The sequence below is a fragment of the Lactuca sativa genome, chromosome 7 (assembly GCF_002870075.4).
Source record: "Lactuca sativa cultivar Salinas chromosome 7, Lsat_Salinas_v11, whole genome shotgun sequence".
NCBI lineage: Eukaryota > Viridiplantae > Streptophyta > Magnoliopsida > Asterales > Asteraceae > Lactuca > Lactuca sativa.
In genome coordinates this window covers 203186483-203199999 of record NC_056629.2, presented here as the reverse complement: position 1 = coordinate 203199999, position 13517 = coordinate 203186483, and positions in this window count along the sequence as shown.

The window sequence follows — 13517 nt, the reverse complement described above, 5'->3', positions numbered from 1 at the left end:
TGGGAACTGCTTCTATGTGACTTTTACCGATGACTATAGTAGATATGGGTATATCTACTTAATCAAGCAAAAGTCAGACACCTTTGAAAAGTTCAAAGAGTTCAAGAATGAAGTGGAGAATCAATTGGGCAGGAAAATCAAGATGCTTCGATCCGATCGAGGAGGAGAGTACCTAAGTCTTGAATTCCACGATTATCTCAAGGAGTGTGGAATAGTTTCACAATTGACGCCTCCTAGGACACCGCAGTTGAATGGTGTGGCAGAAAGGCGTAATCGAACCTTATTGGATATGGTTCGCTCTATGATGAGTCGTGCTTCGCTACCAATCTCTTTTTGGGGGTATGCCTTAGAGACTGCCGCCCATATCCTTAACCGAGTCCCTACTAAGAAGGTTGCCAAAACACCTCACGAGATGTGGACAGGGAAAGCTCCCTCGTTGGCACATATCAAGGTTTGGGGTTGCGAGGCTTTCGTAAGACGAGATACTCACGACAAGCTTGAACCTCGAAGTGAGCGATGTATTTTCATCGGATACCCGCAGACATCCTTTGGATATCTCTTCTATAGACCGAAGGACAATGTTGTCTTCGTTGCGAGGAGAGGAGTTTTCCGAGAGCGAGAACTCATAAGCCAAGGAGACAGTGGGAGGCAAATCGAACTTGAAGAGATTCAAGAATCGATAGATGAAGGAACCTCTACCGCTGGTGTTCAACCCGAGGAGGAAACTCCGGTTGAACCGATTGACGAATCCTTACCTCTTAGACGTTCCGATAGAGTTAGAGTTCATCCCCAATTTTATGGCTTTCATATTACTACCGAAGGGGACACGTATATTAGTGATGGTACACTAGTAAACCTTGATGAACCTAATAGCTATAAGGAAGCCATGGCAGGCCCGGAGTCTGTAAAGTGGAAAGAGGCAATGGATAGCGAGATCCAATCCATGTATGATAACCAAGTTTGGAATTTGGTTGATCACGTGCCCGGACGCAAGACCGTTGGGTGCAAATGGATCTTTAAGAAGAAGACCGACGTGGATGGGAACGTACACACATATAAAGCGCGATTGTTCGCGAAGGGCTTTACTCAAACTCCCGGAGTTGACTATGATGAGACCTTCTCACCAGTTGCGAAGATTAAATCTATAAGAGTGATGCTAGCAATTGCCGCGTTTCATGATTATGAGATTTGGCAAATGGATGTCAAGACCGCTTTCCTTAATGGAAAGTTGGCTGAGGATGTTTACATGGTTCAGCCAGAGGGGTTTGTGGATCCGAAGCATCCGGATAGAGTGTGTAAGCTTGAGAAGTCCATTTATGGACTTAAGCAAGCGTCTCGCAGATGGAATCTTTGCTTCGATGAGAAAGTCAAAGAGTTTGGATTTGTACGAAGCAAAGACGAATCTTGTGTATATGTCAAAGCCAGTGGGAGTATAGTAAGCTTCCTCGTTCTATATGTCGATGACATTTTACTCATAGGAAACGACATCCCGACTCTGCAGGAAGTTAAGTCCTGGCTCGGGAAGTGCTTCGCTATGAAGGACCTCGGAGAGGCTTCTTACATTTTGGGAATAAGGATAGTAAGAGAAAGAAGTAAGAGACTAATTGGACTTAGTCAGAATACTTACTTAGAGAAAGTACTAAAACGCTTTAGTATGGAAAACTCAAAGAAGGGAGAACTACCAATACAAAGTAATGCCAAATTGAGTAAGACTCAAAGTCCGAGTACCGAAGCTGAAATAACAGAAATGAGCCGAGTACCATACGCTTCCGCAGTTGGCTCAATCATGTATGCTATGACTTGTACTCGCCCTGATGTAGCCTTCGCTTTGAGCATGGTTAGCAGATATCAAGGGAATCCTGGCAAAGCACATTGGATTGCGGTGAAAAACATCCTTAAGTACCTTCGAAGGACGAAGGAATGGTTCTTAGTCCTCGGAGGGAGTGATGACTTGAAGGTGCGAGGGTATAGTGACGCCAGTTTTCAGACCGACAGGGACAACTACCGTTCGCAGTCGGGCTGGGTCTTTACCCTAAATGGAGGAGCAGTGACATGGAAGAGTTCCAAGCAGGAAACCGTAGCTGATTCAACGTGCGAATCATAGTACATTGCAGCGAGCGAAGCGTCGAAGGAGGCAATATGGCTAAAGAACTTCATCGGTGATCTTGGAGTTGTACCCACCATAAAGGAGCCAATGGAGATTTTCTGTGATAACGAAGGCGCGGTTGCCTTAACCAAGGAACCGAGGGATCATGGTAGATCAAGACATATCGACAGAAAGTATCACTTCATTAGACATCGTGTAGAAGAAGGACAACTCGTAGTGAAGAGGATATCATCAGAAGATAACCCAGCAGATCCGCTTACGAAGGGACTGAGTAGGGTTAAGCACTTGCAGCATGCTAGGAGTATTGGGCTGAAGGATGATATTAGCATAGATTAGATAGTATTAGAAACGTGTAATAGATAAATGTAATTGACATTTGATGATTAAATAAAGGAGTGTTATTTATGAGTAATGATACTATCTTATGTTAATTGTTTAGCTATTGTTTCACTTTGCATGTTTTGACTTCTAGAATAATTGAGTTTATTAGGAATAATCGAATTATTCAAATGGTCCACAATCGTTCATATGTTGGGAGTAGATATGAAAGAAGATTGTCATGAATTGGTGTGTAGAATGTCTAAATGGTGTTAGACATAACAAAGGATTGCTGCAACGTTCATGAGTGCTTATGAACTAGTTTTGAGCATTGGAATAAACCCGCGCTTGCTGGAATCACCTTATGGAATACGATATAAAAGGTGATCGCAAGTCGATAATATCATATAGTCTTAAAACCTAGATATATGGTTTATTATTTGTTAATTGATTGTACATTGATAATACGAAAATGCATCAGTAACTTGGTGTTATAAAACGTATTGTTGTGTATAGTTGGTTAATGAATAAGTAAATGCATATAAGTCAAAGTTTATCTGTAACTTTTATCTAAGTAGGTAAAAGCGTTATCTCGGCCGCTCGATGATTTGATTTGACTTATGTGCCGGGCCCGGTCAGAATTGAATTGATGTGTTCGATTAAGTTCTATGTCAAATAAATCAGAGATCGAGAAACCTAAATGCGTGACTAACCATTCCATAGGATTGTCAGCATGATATCTAACAGAGGACTGTACGTTCCCTTATCTAAAGGACAAGATTGATTAGATCAGAGTTGACAGCGTCTTTGAGAGCTACGATTGCAAACCGAATTGTACTTGTATAGTTGCTAGACTTATCCAAGTGGGAGACTGTTGGAATAGTGTCTAAGGCTGCAACTATATTAGGCAAGTATTTGATCCGGTTGTGCATGGTCCTTTTGGGTTGCCTTCATCATAGCAACTTGATAGGATGGTTTATTAAGAGAGAGTAAATATTATTAATATATTATGAGAATTATATAATGAATAATATATTTGTTATTTGATTAATATAAGTCATAGAATTAATTTGGTGACTTAAAGAGATTAATTAAATAAAGGGGTATAAACTGTCAATTGTTTGATAGTTAAGCTTTAGACTGTAAATCCATTTGGATAAGCTATGGACGGATTCTAGAGGCTTTAGGATAGTTAAAATCGTCCATTAGAGTTATCTATGGAATGGATTTGGATAGCCTTAAGAGAAGATTATCCAATTAGGGTTTAGGTTGTAACCCTTAAGGAGTCTACAAGTATAAATAGACCCCATGACATAGGGAATTCGCGACTTCTGAAAAAGCAAGAGAACTCTGGTCGAAATTCCTCCCCTCTCCTCTCTCCTAAATCATTCTTATTGCTTTGGTGTTTGTAAGCCATTAGAGGAGTGACACTTGTGACTCTAGAAGCTCCAAGACCTCAAGATCAACAAGGAACTCAAAGGTATGATTCTAGATCTGCTTCAATGTTGTTATTTAACCTAATTAGTCATTAGAAGTCTTGGATTCAAAAGCATGTTTAGTAGAAAGCCTAGATCCGAGCATTAGGGTTTTGCATGCACACATAGGAAAGATCTTATGGCTAAAACCCATCACCGTTCTCTCTTGAGGTTCTCCGGTCTCATGGCCTCTACCTGGGTCTCCCGAATGGTGTCCAACACCGGAGTCATCACCGTTAACCTCATACAAACATCTCGTATCGGGGTACTCTCCGCCGTACGACTCAAGGCATCGGCTACAACGTTAGCCTTGCCCGGGTGGTACATGATCTCGCACTCATAATCCTTTACTACATCCAATCATCTCCTATGGCGCATATTCAGGTTGGGCTGACCCATCAGATACTTCAAGCTCTTGTGGTCTGTGTATATGGTACACCGAACCCCATATAAATAGTGACGCCAGATCTTGAGGGCGAACACTATAGCCCCCACCTCCAGATTGTGAGTAGGATACCTCGTCTCATGAGGCTTCAACTACCTCAATGCGTATGCTATCACGTGCCCTCTCTGCATCAGCACCGCACCCAATCCCGATATCGATGCGTCACAATACACCACAAAATCCTCCATTCCCTCCGGAAGGGCTAACACTGGGGCTTCGCATAATCTCTGGCGAAGTGTCTTGAATGAGGCCTGCTGCTCCGGGCCCCAACTGAAAGCCACACCCTTTTGGGTCAACCTGGTGAGAGGAACAACAATCCTAGGGAAATCCTTGATAAATCTCCGATAATAGCTGGCCAACCCCAGAAAACTCCTGATCTCTGAAGGGGATCTCGACACCTCCCAACTCATCATAGCCTCAATCTTGGCTGGATCGACTAATATCCCATTCTGGTTGACGAGGTGTCCCAGGAACTGGACCTCTCATAACCAAAAATCGCACTTGGAGAATTTGGCGTAAAGCCTCTCCGATCTCAGAAATCCGAGGATCTCCCTCAAATGCTCCTCATGATGCTCTCTGGATCTCGAATATACCAATATATCATCAATGAACACGATTACCCAACGATCCAACATCGGCCTGCATACCTTGTTCATGAGATCCATGAACGCCGCCGGTGCATTGGTGAGCCCGAAAGGCATCAACACGAACTCGTAATGCCCATAACGAGTCCTGAACGTCGTCTTCTGGATATCCTCATCACGCACTCTCATCTGATGATACCCAGACATCAGATCAATCTTGGAGAACCAAGACGCTCCCGCAACTGATCGAACAAATCGTCGATCTACGGTAAGGGGTAATGGTTCTTGAACGTTAACTTGTTCAACTCTCGGTAATCAATACACATCCGGTGTGAACCATCCTTTTTCTTGACAAAAAGGATCAGTGTTCCCCACGACGAGCTACTCGACCGAATAAACCCCTTCCTCAGCAGCTCCTGTAGCTGTGAGGATAACTCCACTCCTGTATCTCTGGTGGTGCAAGGCGATAGGGCGCCTTGGCGATATGCGCTGCCCCCGGAACCAAATCGATACGGAACTCTACCTGCCTCTCGGGAGGCACTCCGGGAAACTCCTCGGGGAATACGTCTGAGAACTCACGCACTATCGGAACCTCATTGACCGATCTTGGCCTCACTGCATCTACCCTTGTATCCACCACATAAGCCACAAACCCACTACAGCCCTGTCGTAGGCTCTACCTTGCTCTAGCGGCAGAACAAAATGCCAACCCTGAACGGGTACCCTCACCATAAACCGTAAGAACTCCCCCATTAGGGTATCGTATGGTCACCAACTTCCGCTCGCAGTCGATAACCGCTCCAGACCTGCTCAACTAGTCCATGCCCACGATGGCACAGACATCTCCCATCGCAATCGGGACCAAATCAATCGGAAACTCAACACCGAAGATCTCAAGTACACATCCTCGAGTCACATCAGTGGCATACACCGTTCTCTCGTCAGCTATGGAAACTCGCAGAGGTCGACTCAACGCCTCCCTACTGATATTGATGTGCTGATTGAAGGCTAATGATACAAAAGATCGACTCGCACCCGAGTCAAATAACACCAAGGCAGGTACATAATGCACAAGAAAAGTACCTACGCATATCATAATATAAGCACAATATCTCAAACATCAAATAAATACATGAAATAATACATACCAGCCACGACATCAAGCGCTGTGTGGACCTCCTCCGCTGTCAACTGGAAGGCTCTCCCTCGTGCCATCGGTGCCTCGGCCTTCACCGGCCAACTCTACGTAGCTCGCACAGCAGCAGGGACAGATCCCTGTGATGCTCCCTGTTCTGCCCTCGCAGCTGCGGACACTCATCCTTCTGGTGTTCGGTCTGGTTGCAGTGGAAACAAACTGCAAATCCCTTGGGGCAATCCTTGGCCATGTGCCCCTCCTTGCCACACTTGTAGCAAGACCCTGCTCTACAAATCCCCTCATGACCCTTGCCACACTTGCCACAAGTGCGGCCCTTCTAGTTCCCTAATCTCGAATCGGCGGGCTTGGCTCGCTTGGCAGCCAGCTGGGACAGAGCCGGTCGCCGATCCCTCGCCTGAGACTTCGTCTCATCCCTAGCCCAAGTCTCAAGCTCTATCTCCCTCTTCCGAGCATTTGCCTGAAGCTTGGCAAATGTTCGGTACGAAGAGTTCGCCACGAACTCGTGGATGTCTCTCCTCAAAATGCTCAAATACCGACTCATGCGTGCCTGCTCGGAAGACACGTTCTCAGGGCAGAACATCACCCTCTCATGGAACATCCTGATGATAATAGTAACAGACTCGGTACCCTGCTTGAGGGTCAAGAACTCCTTGGCCAAACGTTCCCTTTCCACCGGGGAACGTACTCATCACGGAACATAGCGGTGAACCTCTCCTAGGTCACCGCGGCAAGCTCTGCAGAAGAAAAGTGCGTTGTCACAAACTTCCACCAGTCCTTCGCTCCCAAGCGAAGCTGGTTCAGTGCGAACCGAACTCTCAGATGCTCCGGACATGAAAACATATAGAAGTATCCCTCAATGTTAAAAACCCATCTCATCGCATAATCAGATCCTGCGTCCTATCAAACTCTGGTGGCTTCGTGTTGCTGAACTCCCGGAACAGCAACGAATCACCACACTGAGGCCTAGCAGCAGCAACAGCTGTGGTAGCTGCAGCGGCTACAGCCTCAATAACTGCTACGTATCTCTCATCGGAGGTCTCAATCAACATGGTCTTAATAGACCCAAACATCTCTGGAATCTCTGCGCGGATAGCCACAACCACCTCCTCGTGGATCATCTGATGAAGCTCCTCGTCACTCACACCGCTGGTCTCTGGTCTGTGGCGTTTCCCCACCATGATTTCTCTGAAATACAATGTAAGGAATATCAGAGACTCGCTCGAGCATACTCGCACTCGATAACTCAACCCTACTTGCTCCTTAGTAACCTAAGGATTCTTACTTCGACTGCGCACTGATCCGATGTCTTTAGTAGTATGGGCCCTATACTACCGTCCACACCGCATCAGTATTCACCCCAAGTCCTCCTCCTAGGACCCCAAATCCCAAGTACTCTAATCTCCCTATGCATAAGCTACTCTCTAGCGATTCTCTCATAAGCTCCTCGCTGCTATCTACTCACTCTCAAGCATCTCCTAGCAGCAAAACCCCTAGGCTAAGGAATCACAAATCAGGCCACTCTAGTCCTAATAAGAACACCTAACCTACTCTAGCATGCGTATTATATCGTATCATATTTCATAATATAAGGGTACTTTGGGAAATCACCGTTCGGGCATTGGCTAATCGTACACACTGCTCTACTATGCTCTTTTCAAAATCTTTTACTCTTTTAGAAAAGTTTTGTTTTATTTTGAAAAATCTCTTAAATCCTCAGTTTGTGTTCAGATACGCCCGAAGGTGAACCTGAATCCCTCAAACCACGACTCTGATTCCAACTTGTAACAACGTAAATTTCAAACAATTTTTCACTTTTAAAAATGTAATTTCATTCATACATATTCTCAATTCTCAATGTATCACATGTCAAAACCATAAAAACACATCCTAAGATCAAACATATAAAAACTCCGATAGTGTGTACTGATCATGCCGACGCCTTCCCGCGATCCTCACTGGTACCTGAAACACATAAAACAAAACACTGTAAGCATAAATGCTTAGCGAGTTCCCCAAAATACTACATATATGACGTATTAGCCATTCGAGGCTATAACTCTGTGGGCCCTCTGGACCTAACTCTGTAAACTCTGGAGTACATACATCATAACTCAGATAGAAATAATGCAGTGCAACACATCGCATACATAACACACAATATACTCTGTCACATAACTCTAATTACCACTCAAGGTAAAGTATAGTGAGAAGACTCACCTCGGATAACTCGATAACCCTTAGACTCGGAAATACTGATCTAGCCTCTGCCTAATCACATAAAATAATTACTCTAATCAATACGACTTTCAAAGTCTAGGCTTAAACCTCTCTAAGTTCTCTAAGAAGGGTAAAAGACCATTCTACCCCTCCAATGGCTCAAAAGTCTAAACATTGACTAAACTCTAATAGTCAACAAAGTCAACTCCAGTCAATGGTCAACTTTGACCAGACTCGTCGAGTGCACTCGGGCGACTCGGCGAGTCCATGCGGGTCCCCTGAATCCTTCTAAGCCTCTCTTGGCACGTCGAGTCCCTCATCCACTTGCTGGGTTACTCAGTAACGAATCACGGGGCAACCCCGACTCGACTCGTCGAGCCCACTTATGAACTCGGCGAGTTGCTCCCATGACAACTCTCAAATGACCTTCTGAGGTCAGATCTGCTTTTCTAAACTATAGATCTGACCTCCCTAAGACCAATAACCACGTAAAGGATGAAACTTGACCCGCATGCAATGCACCCAAGGCTTCTTTTGGTGAAATAACTACTAAAATGGCAACCTAAGTTCATAAATCCAAAGGGATGGCATAAAGCATAGTGATAGGGACTCTCTGGACCTCTTGAGGTCCAGATCTAAGAATCATTTCACTTTGGGACCTCACTCACTCAAGATTCAAGCTAAATCATGCATAAAGAAACCCTAGATTTGGTTAAACATCATATCCAAGAGAATAAGCACAAATTGATACCTCCAACAGCTTCCTCTGATCAACTGGAAGTAGATCCAAGCTCCCCAACTCGCTTAGCTTGTCCTTCCTCCTTCCTTCTTGCTAAAATCCACAAGAAATGGTGAACAATGGCCTCCTTTCTCACTCACAAGGCTTACAGATGCTTTGGTACTCTCAAGGACGAAGGTAGTCGCAATTAAGGGCCATAAGGTCCTTTAAATAGGGCACAAGCCCGGGGATTTAGGGTTTCAATCCACAACGCGGACTCGTCGAGTCCACCCTTTTCAACTCGTCGAGTTCGTTCATTAATCCAGTCAGCAATCGCGGTCCTACTCGACGAGTCTACGCCTCAACTCGTCGAACCCCTCTCTTTTAATAAAAAAAATAAATGATCAAACATAATACCTGGAAATACGGATGTTACAATTCTCCCCCACTAGAATCAGACTTCGCCCTCGAAGTCTTGCTCCGCAAATAACTCTGGATGTTGCTCCCGCATCTCCAAATCCGGCTCCCAGGTTAGTTTGGACCCTCTCCATTGTTGCCACTGAACTTGAACCAGGGGCACCTCCTTGTTCCTCAGAACCTTGATCTTTCGATCCACAATCGCAACTGGCCTCTCAACATAATTCAGGCTCGTATCCACCTGAATATCTTCCAATGGCACCACCGCCGACTCGTCGGCTATACACTTCCTCAACTGAGACACGTGGAAGGTATCATGAATCTGGTTCAACTCCACAGGTAGCTCCAAACGATATGCTACTCTGCCCACCCTCGCGGTCACCCTGAACGGAGCAATGTACCGGGGCCCCAGCTTGCCCCTCTTCCTGAATCGGATCACTCCTTTCCAAGGAGATACTTTCAGGAGTACGAAGTCTCCCACTTGGAATTCAAGCTTCGATCGTCGCCTATCCACATAACTCTTCTGGCGACTCTGAGCTGTCAACAACCTCTGTCTGACCTGCTGTACCTGCTCTGTCGTCTGCAGTACTAACTCAGTGCTACCCAACACTCGCTGCCCGACCTCTCCCCAGCAGATGGGAGTCCGACACCTCCTCCTATACAACAACTCAAAGGGGGGCATACCGATACTCGAATGGTGGTTGTTGTTATAAGAAAACTCAGCCAATGGCAGATACGTGTCCCAAATTCCTCCGAAGTGCAACACACATGCCCTAAGCATGTCCTCGAGCGTCTGAATCGTCCGCTCGCTCGGACCGTCCGTCTGTGGGTGGTATGCGATACTGAAATGCAGCCTCGTACCCAACTCCTCATGGAATTTCTTCCAGAACCTGGAAGTGAAATGCACATCTCGATCCGACACAATTGAGATCGATACTCCATGCCGCGATACCACCTCTCTCACATACAACTCTGCCAGCCTCTCAGTAGAAGAGCTCTCACTGATAGCAAGAAAATGAACGCTCTTTGTCAGCTGGTCAACAATCACCCAAATTGTATCGACACCCCTCCCAGTCCTCGACAATTTGGTGATAAAATCCATAGAAATTTGTTCCCACTTCCATTGGGGAATCTCAAGTGGCTGCTGTTGGATTAATGTCTAAGTCCATAACTATATTTGGTATGTACTTGACCCGACCCGGCATGGTCCATTTGGGTTGCACTTCACCGACACAATTTATATGGATAATCTTTTGAGAATAGTATGTTTATGATTAATATTAATATATTATAAGTTCTAATATATTAATATGGAATCATATTATTTAATTAGTATTGATCAAGAATTAATTTATAATTAATTAAGTGATCAAAAGGAACTAATTAAATATGGAATCTTATATATATGGAATGGGCCAAGTTCATTTAGGTTGGGCTAAGCTTTCATGGATAGTCCATGGAGTGTTTAACCCATGGATCCTAGGAAATGAAAGGTCATGTGTATTAGGGTTTAACCCTAATCCTCCTTACTATATAAAGATGTCCTTGGTTGGTGAAATTGGCACTAGTGTGGATACACTAAGAAGGGCTAGCCAATTTCACTAGAGAGAACCAAGTATCCATATTCTCTAAAGTCTTCCAAGGTGTTTTGGTGATTTGTGATTCCATTTGAGGATTCCACACTATTGGGGCTAAGCTCTTAAAGCTTGAAGACATCAAGCTACATCAAAAAGGTATGTCATCTAACTAGTACTTTGTAGTATAAGAACTTCATAATATGCTAGTTAGGATTAAAGCCTTGGAAAGTTCTTATTTGCATGTATTATAGAGAAAACATAGATCCAAGGTTTATAGGGTTGCATGTACACCATAGGAGTGTTAGAATGCTCAAAACCCAACAGTGGTATCAGAGCCACCACGGGTTGTTTTCTGTTATATTGATGCAAATATTTTATTTTCCAAGTTGAAAAAAAAAGAAAAAAACATGAAGTTTGTCAAATTTTAAGATAATTACTTGTTCTTGTGAAAAACTAATTATTTGTAAAATTCGAATAATTTGCTTTATGAGTTGAATTAGGTCAAATTTAATAAAAGATAAAATGATATGATTATTTTATTAGTTTTAAAAGTTTGATCTAAAGAGTTTTATTTTTTAAAACCTCCATAAGTTATGGATATGAAAAGGTTTTAAAAAAAATTGATTCAAAGTTTTTATGGAGTTACAAAATTTGGTGTTAATGTTTTAAAGGATTCCATAACTTAAGAATATGTTATGGATCTCCAAAAGTTTTTTTTGTGTTACCTTGTTTTATGAGTGAATTTAGATTAATGAATAAAATTATGTAATAGTTGGTTTTAATCCAAATTAATCTAAAAGAAGTTCATAAAATGTGTTTATGTAACTTATAAGTCACATTTATGAATCTTAAAACTCATAAAAATTGGCAAAGGTTACAAAAATGAAGACTCTAGTTCTAATTAAATGGTTTTATGACTCCATAACTTGTCCTCAAGTTATGGAGGACCAAGAGTCTCTTCATTTAATAAAATAAAATAAAATAAAAAAGGTGTAACCTTAATTAATTCCATAAGTTATAAAATAAAGAAAAGTTAATTCTTTTATTAGTTTAAAGTCTTCCATAACTTGTCCTCAAGTTATGGAACTTGAAGAGTTTTTGGATTAAAACTACTTTAAACACATAAGTTATGGAATTAATTAGTTTTGAATAGTTTCAAAACTTGCCCTCAAGTTTTGGAATTTGTAAAGTTTTCTCTTATGAATACTTTAATTCCAAGTTAGCCCTTAGAATTTTAAAAGTTAAAATTCAACCCTTATACTTTATAATATTATAATTTAATAATATATATATATATATATATATATATGTATGTATAAGAGTAAAGTCAGTCTTACCGCTAGTACGCCTCATTCACGAAGCCGGTCTATAAGGTGGGTATAAGGTTGTTGCCTATAAAATGGCAACTTAATGGGTGTCCACTCTCACCCACCGCTTGCTTGACTGGTGGAGGGTCGTTAGCCGAACGGGTTTGACAGGACTATAATTCTCCCTTCATTAAAAGTATTAATGATAAATACTAAGTAACTAAACACTTATAAATACCCAATCTTAGTTACTTAGGAAAATGTGAATAAGGTGCTAATCCATGAAATTACACTTTGCACTTTGTTTAAGTCGGTTAGTGGAGCGTGTGTGGTTAACCAGCACACTAACTCGTATTTAACAAGGTAGGCAAAGGGTAACTTAATGTTTATCATAGTATCGGTGGAGCGTGTGTGGTTAACCGGCACATCGATTGAGGGGTAAACACTTAAGGGTACCAAGTAATTTGCATGGTTACTTCACACCTTGTTTTGTGATCCTCGGCATCCCAGTCACAAAACCTGAAGGGCACACTCGAGATTGAAACATGCCATTGAACAGTTCAATGAATCTCAATAGATTTAGGAGTTTCAAAACCAATTAAAACCTAATAATACATTTCGTTTATCTTGGTGGAAATTGGTGAATCGTCATTCACCTACCTTCAAATATTTTATAGCTTGGATTACGACATCCCTCTTCTGAGTTATAAAATAGTTTGTTGGGTCCTAGCCTTAATATTTCATATTGGGTGTCATATTAAGGACTTTAAAATCAACTATCTTGAATATCTCCCAAAAGATGTCTGGTTTAGACATATATGATCTTTCCAAATCTCTTGAAACAAGCTTTCCTAAATGAAGATGATGTCCCATGGAAATCATACTTCTTTCACCTCCTCCAATTATTCTCCCCAACCCACAAGTTCTTGAAAAGTTTAAGGTTACTCAAGCCCTATTGGCAAGGCAAAGTCTAGGTGTGATCACATCTTGGAGATGTAGTCACATATTGACAAGCCGGGAGAGTTGGGTGTCAAAGTCTTGAGAAAGTTGGTGGTTCAATCACTTTCTAAGTCACATAGTGAGTTCCTTTGGGACACCTATGAAAGAGACTATGACAAGACTCTTAATGATCTTATCTATTTGTTAAGATCAACTTCCTTAAAACTTGATGGACATTGACAATAGTGACACAGGAA